The sequence below is a fragment of the Ailuropoda melanoleuca genome, chromosome 6 (genome assembly GCF_002007445.2).
Source record: "Ailuropoda melanoleuca isolate Jingjing chromosome 6, ASM200744v2, whole genome shotgun sequence".
NCBI lineage: Eukaryota > Metazoa > Chordata > Mammalia > Carnivora > Ursidae > Ailuropoda > Ailuropoda melanoleuca.
The window spans coordinates 51,497,953-51,508,930 of NC_048223.1; positions in this window are offsets into that span (position 1 = coordinate 51,497,953).

Here is a 10,978-nt window from a genome sequence, read left to right on the forward strand (position 1 = left end):
CTAACTCTTCTGCATTGGCATGGCCTTCCTCCAGCTTTTCATAACCCTGAGAGGCTTCTCCTTCCCCCGTTCTCCTGTTTAAGTACCCCTTCCTTGGAGAGCCCATCCTATGCTAATCTAGAGTCCAAGTTCTCCCCAGTAATTCTTTCTTACACCATCCTGGGCTTTGCTTTCCTTGCTTCTCACAATGGATAATTCTACATGTATTTGCCTGTGTTTCTGTCTCTGCCACTGAAGCCGTAAGAGATTTTCCAGTCTTGTTCACGGGTCTATACCTCATCTCAGCATGGTGCCTGGTACATGGTGCGCACTCACAAAAATGTACGCATGATGTATAACTTAACTTAACTCACGAAAATGTACACATGATGTAAAAGTGTAAGTGTTAAAGGAGGAATAATAACTTTCGAAAGGATGGCCTATTTTACTTCAACATCTAATTTCCCAGTGCTCCTGGCTACATTAACAGATATGACTGGTTAGCAGCCAACTGATGAAGGATTGGTAAGTCATTTCAGATTATCCCCCTAAAAAGACACCCTCTTTCCACCATAAAAATTTGTCCCCATTGTCCTCAAGAGCTAGAACTTTATAACATACTTTTCTTTTGGTTCTAAATACATACATTTTTTAAAAAATGCTTTGGGGGAGCCTGGGTGGCTCAGTTAAGCATCTGCCTTCAGCTTAGGTCATGATCCCAGGGTCCTGGGATCAAATCCCACATCAGGCTCTGGCTCAGCGGGGAGCCTGCTTCTCCCACTGCCTGCTGCTCCCCCTGCTTGTGCTCTCCCTCTTTCTCTCTCTCCCTCTGACAAATAGATAAAATATTTTTTAAATAAATACATAAATAAATAAATACATGCTTTGGAGGCCTTGAGATCATAAACAAGAAATTTGGGTGGCTTTCTTGGAGATGTTAGGAGTCAGTTCCCAGGAGCCTGTGTCCAAGGCAGTGAGCATGAAACAGTCGTTTCCCATCACCATGAACCTCGGACGGTCTGTCATGTGTTTTATCTGCGTCAGCTCCTGTATTATCCTGTGCTCCTGAATTACGGTTCTGCTGAATCTCTATCGCGGTCTTTGCAGCCTATGCCCCGTGAATAAGTTGGAATTAATGTCCACCGCTCCCTTGGCCGCAGTGACTGATGTAAGGGGTTCAAGGTGCTGGGCCAGAGTGCGTTTGGCATTACGATTTAGTCGAGTGGCCAAAAGGGAAACACTTGTTCTCTCTTTGTTCTACAATGTTTGTATTAGAAAAGTCATATATGTAAATTGTGAAAATGGGGAAGTGCCGAGAAGCAGAAGGAAGAGAATGAATATTGCTGATGATCCCGCCACCAAGAACTAGTCACCATTAATATTCTGGCTTATTTGCTTCCAGATGTTTTCTTCCTTTGTGAAAGCGCTGAGATCATCCCTTCGACCTACAAACGTGCTAATTTTGTATGGTCTACGCTCATTTATCTCAATCATATCCTATACATATTCTTTTTTCTTTTTGAAGATTTTATTTATTTATTCGACAGAGATAGAGACAGCCAGCGAGAGAGGGAACACAAGCAGGGGGAGTGGGAGAGGAAGAAGCAGGCTTATAGCGGAGGAGCCTGATGTGGGGCTCGATCCCATAACGCCGGGATCACACCCTGAGCCGAAGGCAGACGCCTAACCGCTGAGCCACCCAGGCGCCCCCCCTATACATATTCTTTTACGTACGTAAGAGCAAATGAAACAGATTGCTTCTAGCTTACTTTTCTCATTTAACATTATAATTCAAGCATTTTGTTCATAGTATAGAAACTTTTTGAAAACTCGGTCACGAACAACTATTATAGTACAGTGTAGGGATGTGCCACAATTTACCCAACGATTTCCCTACTACTGGACCCACCAGCTGCTTCCATTTGTCGCTGTTACAAATTGTGCTCTGATCAACATCTCTCTGTATAATTATCTGTACTTATTTTCATTTTTAGAAATGAGATTCCTGGTTACAGCTTATACATTCATGTCTCCCTTGTTATCCAAAAGTTTGCTTTTATGCCACTTCACTTTTAGAAAACACTGACAGGGGCACCTGGGTGACTCAGTCGGTTAAAGATCTGACTCTTGATTTCGGCTCAGGTCATGATCCCAGGTCATGGTCACGATCGAGCCCTGAGTTGGGCTCCACACTGGATGTGGATCGTGCTTAGGATTCGCTCTCTCCCTCTCCCTGTGCCCCTCCCCCTGCTCATCCTCTCTCTCTAAAAAATAAAATAACACCGACATTACTGTACAGGGTTTTTTGGTAACATGAAGAGGATTTTTGCTTTTACTAAATGGTAATTGTTTCTTTTTGTTGGGCCATTATGGCTTACAAAAGCTTTCATAGGCACGCTCTACTTCTGGATAGAGGGGGAAACTGTATTTTAAGGTCTAGTGATACATATTGCCAGGAACTTGATTTTAAGAAGAAACATATGTTTTGTGAATGCAAGGGCTGTGTTTGCTCACCCCTGTTTCCCCAGTGACTAGAGCATTACCCACACTGAAGGTACTTAGTAAAATATTTGCTCAATGGATTAACATATGGCACCAGACCCATAAAATAAGGGAAGTTTCAGAAAACAGCATCTACCCGTCAGCCTCTCTCCTGTATCCGAGATATTTTATAGCGGTTGATAACTATATGATAACACTTACTGTGCCACCCTGGGAACTACGTAACTTCTCTGCATCTAGTTTGCTCCTCTGCAAGATGAGATCGACACCAGCCTCGCTGAGATGTGGTGAGCATTACATCAGGTAATTTGTGCGGAGATGCCCTGGGGTGCCAAACACACGGGAATTGCTCAATGTATGTTTTCTATTACGACTTCATATAACTGAGAAATCCTGAAAAGATTTTTTCCTCAAAAGGAGGTACATAAGGAAAACTGATGATTCTATGTAAGCATCTCAGCAAATGAGTCAAGAAACACAATTATGAAGGTTTTACAAGACTTCATGACTTTTTAAATTCCTTGTTGGTTGTTTTTTTACTATCCCAGGCCTAACCTTGAGTGGCTGGCAGAAAAATCTTCACAGGAAAAAGAGTTCCTCTTGCAGGAGAACAAGGAAGGGGCAGCTGGAGAGACTGGTGGGGGGGAAGGGGGGACAGCCAGGCATCCCAGGGAAGCGTCGCTGAGCGAAACAGAGGAGGACACCTGCGGGGATTCAGAAGGCAGGGAGCAGGCCTAGACTGAGAAGGGCTTTGAGGCCTGAAGACTTTCAGACCTGGACAGGCTGCTCGATTGTGTGGCCAGGCCGGGTTATGGGCAGCAGTGCTGGTGTGAATGCCGAGCGAGGATCGAGCAGGTGCTGGGGTCAAGGCCAGGCACTGTCACACAGAGCACTGACTGGAGGAGCTGTGCTATGTTAGGTCATTTAATCTACGACCATCATTGCAAGCCTGCTACGTGCCAGGCACTGTTGTAGGCCCAGGGCAGTCAGCAGTGAACAAACAAACAGGCAAACACTTGGTCTTTTGTGGAATTATATTCTAGCGGGAGGATATAGACAATAAACACAGTACGTATGTACACGATATAATATGTAAGAAGGCGATAAATGCTTTGAAAATAAGACAGCTGGATGACGGGGATGCCAAGTGTGGGTGGCAGAGGGGAAGTCTGCGATATTAAGTGGGGTTCGTATGGGTAGGTGGTGTTTAAAAAGTGATGTTGGGGCCAAGTCTTAAAGGAGGTAAGGGAGGAAGGTGCAAGAATACAGGGAGAGTGTGGTCCAGGCAGAGGACAGGCAAATTCGAAGGCCCTAAGGTAAAGTGTATCCATTTTTGAGTAAAATCAGGGAGGCCAGAGTGGCTAGAACATAGTGAACTGGGGAGAGAACGGAGGAAGCAAAGGTAGAGAGATTAACGGGGTACCCTTCCGTGTAGAGCCCAGGAGGCCATTGTAATGTCGGGTAGTCCTTGATCAGAGCGTCTCAGTGATGGTCTCTAAATAAGAGGGGCTTCCTTGGGCCACGTTCAGGCTGCTCAAATGGAATGTAGGTACACAGAATATACTTCTAAATGCTGCCATTCAGTTATTCTCCATGGTTCCTTCTCCCTGTGAGGGGTGGAGGAACTTGTGGGCAGCCCCAGGGAAAGAAGCGGGAGATGAACGTGGTCCCAGACAGGTACTCCCTGGGTACTGGCTTTGGAGACTTTTGGGTATGTTGTAAGACTTTGGTTCCTGGGTCCAGCCCTCCTGCTCCTGAACCTTCCACCCCTTCAAGGGCATAACTGGGAACCCCTCAGTTCTTGGGGGCATAGGACTGTCTCGACAGACCCCAGTATGGAAAAAGCTTGCTGAAGTGGGAGGGTCTAATTCCCCAAAAGGAAACCAACAATGTGGTAGTGCCTTTCCACTAAAAGGATCTTTCTAGTGATTAACAAAAGCATTCATGGGGCGCCTGGGTGGCTCAGTCCATTAAGTGTCTGCCTTCCGCTCAGGTCATGATCCCAGGGTCCTGGAATCGAGTCCCATGTCGGGCTCCCTGCTCAGCGAGGAGTCTGCTTCTCCCTCCCCCTCTGCCTGCTGCTCGCCCTGCTTGTGATTTTTCTTTCTCAGTCATGAATAAATAAAACCTTAAAAAAAGAAGCACTCACAATAATGAAGAGGTGAGTATGATTAAGGACTATGAGTATTCAGGCTCTCTATGAGAAAATGTTATCAATTCAACATTCTTCAAAATACTCAAAATTCTCCAGGTTTAGAGTCAAAAGCTAAAGCATTTCTTTACATTTTAAGATACTGGGGAGTGAAAATATTGTGTCTTTAAGACCTGCTTACTTTTATTTTTTATTTTTTTATTTTTTGAAGATTTTATTTATTTATTTGAGAGAGAGAGAGTGCGCGAGAACACGAGGGGGGTGGGCAGAGGGAGAGGGAAAAGCACAGTCCCCACTGAGCAAGGACCCTGATGCAAGGCTCGGTCCCAGGACCCTGGATGGCGACCTGAGCTGAAGGCAGACGCTTAACCAACTGAGCGCCCCTCAGACTTATTTCTAAACATGTGTGGTCTCTATATGGAAACACAAAGCTTCGGAATATTTAAATTTCAGTGATATTGAAACATTAAAATAAATATTTAGAATCCCCCTTATATATGTGTTTTCAGTTCATAGGAATATATGTAAAATAATACTTTAAATAGTTAAAAAAAAACAAAACAAAACGGAAAACTCTGCCAAGAGATAGGGTCAAATGAGGGACAGCTACGTAGCTGGAATTAAGCCGCTTGGAGGAGCTACTCTTTCTGAATGCTTCTGCGTCAGTCACCTTCACAGACATCTCTTTGCTGGTGTGACAGGTTGCTGACCTCAGATCTTAAACCCAGCCCCGGGTTTCCGCTTCCAGATAGAACTCCAGATCAGACCAGCTCTCTCAGGTACAATGCTTGCTGGCCGTCCCAGCTCCTGCTGCAGTGGAACGAGCCTCCAGTCGCCCACAGGCTTGGCTAGTAAGCCCACACTTCCAACACCAATTTTCCCCCTGGAACATGTTCTCCTCAGTCCTCCCACCTCGGGAGACACAACTACCGCCTTTTTAGTTGTTCCGGCTAAAAAGCTAGAAGCAATTCTTTGTCTCACACTCCTCCCCTCCACCTGCGGCCCCACCACCGCTACACTCCTGGTCCATACCTTCATCATCTCTCTGGCTTTGGTTGTTGGGACCACCGCCTAGACGCTCCCCATGTTCCCAAGCTTGCCTTCCTAAAGGCAGTCAGAAGGGTTTTTAAAAACCTGTGTCAGATCATCTCACACTTCTGCCTGAAATCCTCCACATCCCTCATGGCACTGAAATGAAATTCAAATTCCTTACCTTGGGCTACAAGACTGTTACTTGACCAGACTCCTACCCACCTTCCTGCCTTTATCTTCACCCCTGGCTGCTATACTCCAGCCACTCTTGCCCTCCTTTGTTTCCTGAACACACTCAGTTTGCTTCAGCCTTTTTATATTAGGTGTTCCTTTCCCTGGACCCTCCCACAACCCCCTCATCTTCTCAAGGCTAGCCCCTTTATCACTCAGATCTCAACTTAAACACCATGTCCTCAGGGAGGCCTTCTCTAACCCCCCAGTATAAAGTGGCCCCCAAAGTCAGTCTCTACTTTAATTCTCAAGATAATACTCTTGTGATTTACTTTTCCTTGTGGCTATCTCCCACTCAAAGCCCAGAAGAAGAACTCTGTGAGAGCAGGAATTTTGTCCGTGCACTTTTCCACTATATCCCCAGCACCCAGAATAGTGTTTGGCAAGTAGAGGGCACTAGCTAAATATTTGGTGAATGAATAAATTTTCTTCTACTGGGGTTGGATTCCATCTAAGAATCTGGCACGGGAAGGTTCTCTTCATCTCCAGCCCATAATTCTGGACAGCCTGTTTCTCCCTGGCCACACGTCTAACAGGTCTGCATGCCCCCTTCATCCCTAGGGGGTCTCCCAGGGAGAGAGAGTGCGTGAACTAGCCTAGGTCCAACAGCCCAACTTGAAAGACCCAAAACTCACGCCCTCCTACATATAAATTGGCAGCATTATCTTTCCACTTTTTAGAATATTTTGCATTTATACATGGATGTTCTTGTAACAACTAAGACTAATATACATCTCTCGAGTTCTCTGTTATTTCTGTCCTATAGAGAGGGAAGAGGCATCACTGTGTTTCCCCTGAGAAACACAGAGAATGCTACTGAGATGATTTTAGAAGCTTAAAAAACAAGCGGTGAGGGGCGCCTGGCTGGCTCCCACGGGGGAGCCTGCGACTCTTGATCATAAGGTTGAGTTTGAGCCCCACATTGGGTGTAGAGATTACTTCAAAATAAAATCTTAAAAAACAAAAACCATGTGGTCGATGCTATTTGAAATATGCAAAATTAAGTTCAAGAGCCATAGAAGCAAACAACCTCAGCAAAGGGCGCACCACTTTGGGTTTTGAGTCACGAGAAAAGTTAACGGAGAAGACGACGGTCTAGCAAGTAGACTAGAAATAGAGGCTATTTTTGCATTTTAGGCAATGCCCTCCAGGAGTGAATATCTCGGTTTGACCCTGCTCTCTTTGGCAGTATTAGTGAGTTACTCTTTGTTCTGATTAGAAAGGTAGTCAGGCTAGAGCCCAGGGAGGTCAACCACAGGCAGACACACGGGCGGAGTGAGGCCACACTGCCCCCTAGAGGTCTGCTGAGTGGGCGCCCGCGCGAGCCGGCCGGCGCCTTCCGCACACGGAGCTCCCCGCCTGTAAGATCCTGCCGGGGGGGGGGGGGGGGGNGGGGGGGGGGGGGGGGGGGGCGGAGCGGGACTTGCGCGGCGCACAGCGGGCCCCACTCCTGAGCGGACCTGCCGGGTAGTCTTCAGCCTGCGGGAGGCTCAAGTCCGGGAGAGCCATCAGCCCCCGGGGGGACACACCGTGAGGGAAGCTGCAGTCGCCTTGTCCCCAACGCAGGGGCCAGAAGGAGCCCTGCGGGACTGTCCCCCTCCCGCCCCTGCCTCCACTCCCTCGGCCTGTGCACAGTGGGAGCACAGGGGTCACCAGGAGCCACCAGAGAGGCGGCGGGAGCTCTCCAGCTGGCTGCAGAGAAGGGGAACCCCGAAGGAAGCTTCCGGTTGGGGGGGGGTAGAGCAGCGGGCAGCACGGGGAGGAAGCAGGACCTGGGCTGGGCAGAACACAGGAAGCTCTTCTGACTCTCGGAGAGAACCAGGAAGGGGTTCTCTGGACGGGACTAGATGTTTCTAGAGGGAGTGGGGCCTCCGAGCCCTGGGATTACGTGATGTCGAGTCCGTGTGTAGGTTTGGTGTTCTCACTGCTCGGGGATGTCTGGAAGCATACAGTTCACATGGAAAAGCCCACCCATTTAATCCAGTCACGTGCACACCACCACTTTGTACCAGTTTGACACATGTCCTTCCAGTCTTCTGCCTATTCCTATGCTGTGTAGTCAACTTCATTTCCTACCTTCTCGTTGATAACAAAAGCTCTTTTCCTTAGTGCTTTTGAAAAAAAGAGTTTGATAATTTCATATAAAGTTACCGCCGTGTGACCCCGCAGTGCCACAGCTGTGTATTTATCCCAGGGAAATAAACACTGGCGCCCATACAAAGTCCTGTACACGAGGGTGCAAAGTAGCTCCACTCACCAACAACCCAGATGCCCTCCGCGGGTAAGTGGGTAACCGAGCATACCGCGGAATACCACTCAGCAAAGAAGAAGAAAAGAGCTCGACCACGCAAGGCAGCGTGGAGAACCTCAAAGTCATGCCAAGTAAAAGAAGCCAGTCCCCAAAGATCCAAGTGCATGAACCATTCCGGAAAAGACCAAACTGTAAGTACAGAAAAGAGTCCCGGTGGCCAGCGTGGGGGTGGGGGCAGGAGGTGCGGGCGCAGGAATAGCACGCGGGTATTTGGGGTGATGGGGCAGTTTATGGTGGTTACATAAATCGATAGAGATGCCAGGACTCACAGAACTGTGTACACAAAAAGTTAGTTTCACTGTATGCTAATTTAAAAATAGGCCAAAATGCCTCCAAAATGCCTCTAATTTAAAATAATTTTAATAAACATTCCAGCAAAGGGCTTGTGTTATTATTTACCCACCTCTTTCCCTGCTGCAGGACTATTAGATTGTTCTTGTTTCTACTTAAATAAAGCTGTCCTGAAAATTAAAGGGGCATACATCTTTGTTCAGATTTAGGATTTTTTCATCAGGATGGAACACCAGAAGTGGGATTACTGAGACGATGCGTACGAATATTTTTAGAACTCTCGGTATCTGCAGCCAAAGTGTTTTCTGTCCAGGGTTATGTCAGTTGACCTCCCACCGGCAGTGTCTGAGGGTCACTGGATTGGGCGTTGTTAAGTATGTGAAATTGGAAGATTTATTCAGAGCTGTTTGGAGGATCCTTGCGGGGAAGAAGGAGTAAAAGAAACAGGTGGGTGAACTTCTAGACCAGAAGAGAAATCAGACCTTCAGACCTGGAGATTCTGTTTCCTATTTTTAGGCTTTTCTGATAATGCCAGCCTTTCTCCTTACTTTTCGTTGTCCCAGTAACTTTTCTGGATTGATTTCTGTTTTCTTATTTTTTCTTCCCCCTCTCTTTTAGCCCTAATGCAGGAGCAAAGTTAGGTCACCAAAGTGGGAAGGCTATTTTATATAATTGACTAAGCAATCTTTTTTAAACACCAGTCATACGAAAGGCACTGTTCTAGGCACTATGAGTCTGGGCACAGAGCAAGAAGAACGGAGTCTGTTGGCCTGGGACACACAGCCCGACAGGGAGAGATGAAGATAGTATCACTTCCCGGCCCAGGACCACCTTTCCCTTTTCTGTGTTGTTAATGATAGCACCAAACACTGTAACATCAACAGATACTGTGTAGCCCTTTGAAGAAAGGGTGATAGATGGCTCCAATTGGCGTTTATCAATTTCACAAGCCGTGTGAAATTAAGCTGGGCCTTGCAAGATGGGTGTGTCCAAATCAGTGCATTCCAGGTAGGGAAAGCAGAGATGGGAGTATGGGGGTGGGACTCCTTCTCTATGATGTGCTTGACAACCCGTGATGGAAAAGTTCCTCTCCCGAGGTAAAGAGAAGTTGACTTCATAGCCCATTTGCGTGCATCGGCTTGCTAGGGAAAAGGGGAAGGCCTATTCCCCGAAGCAGCCTTCCTCTCACACAGATAGAGATATCATGTATAATAAACTGGGAAAACTTGTGAAATGAGACATCTGTTCTGCACGCTCAGGCACCAAGGCAGTCTCAAGTTATGCATTCCCACTTGTGACGATGAGCTGAGAATGAGTCTGGAAGGGGCCTCTCTCTCCAATAAAAAAGGTTCATCATCTCTCTCCAACTTGTATAATAATTATTTTGGTACACTTTGGGTAGGAAATTGAAAGAGATCGGAGGAAAGGGATGGTGACAGAACTGAAGAGGAATTGAATAAAGAGTCAATAAAGCTAAGAAATGTTGGGAAATGAATTTTAATGATGAACTGAACAATGCCTTCAGCTAATTTAACCAATTCAACAAAGCTGTTATATTGTATATATGGTGCTTATTTTGCCACAAATCTATGTAGACTGAAAGGTACATTATAAAATGCAAAAACCTCCTGTATTCAGGATCCGAACAAATGCCTAGATGCTTGAGAAGATAAAATGTGGATAGTCTCTTATTATATGTTTTTAGGACAGGATGCTTCTCCCCCCCGTAATAAACATTTCATTCCTTCTGGATGCAGTCAATTTCCCCTATAAAGCAGCAGCTGTATATTGTTTTCTAACATACTATTGCTTTTCAAGTTCACTCCTGACCTTGTAATATACAATAACTCATAAGTCCTACCAGATGGCCAAGGTTTCTGCATAGCAAACAATTAACAGAATGGAAAGGCAGCCTATGGAATGGGAGAAAATATATTCAAACTATACATCGAATAAGTGGTTAATATCCAACACATATAATCCCTCCTACATTGTTGGTAGGAATGCAAGTTGGTACAGCCACTCTGGAAAACAGTGTGGAGGTCCCTTAAAAAGTTAAAAATTGAGCTACCCTATGACCCAGCCATTGCACTACTGGGTGTTTACCCCAAAGATACAGACGTAGTGAAGAGAAGGGCCATATGCACCCCAATGTTCATAGCAGCATTGTCCACAATAGCTAAATCGTGGAAGGAGCCGAGATGCCCTTCAACAGATGACTGGATTAAGAAGATGTGGTCCATATATACAATGGAATATTACTCAGCTATCAGAAAGAACGAATTCTCAACATTTGCTGCAACATGGACGGCACTGGAGGAGATAATGCTAAGTGAAATAAGTCAAGCAGAGAAAGACAATTATCATATGATTTCTCTCATCTATGGAACATAAGAACTAGGAGGATCGGTAGGGGAAGAAAGGGATAAAGAAAAGGGGGGTAATCAGAAGGGGGAATGAAACATGAGAGACTATGGACT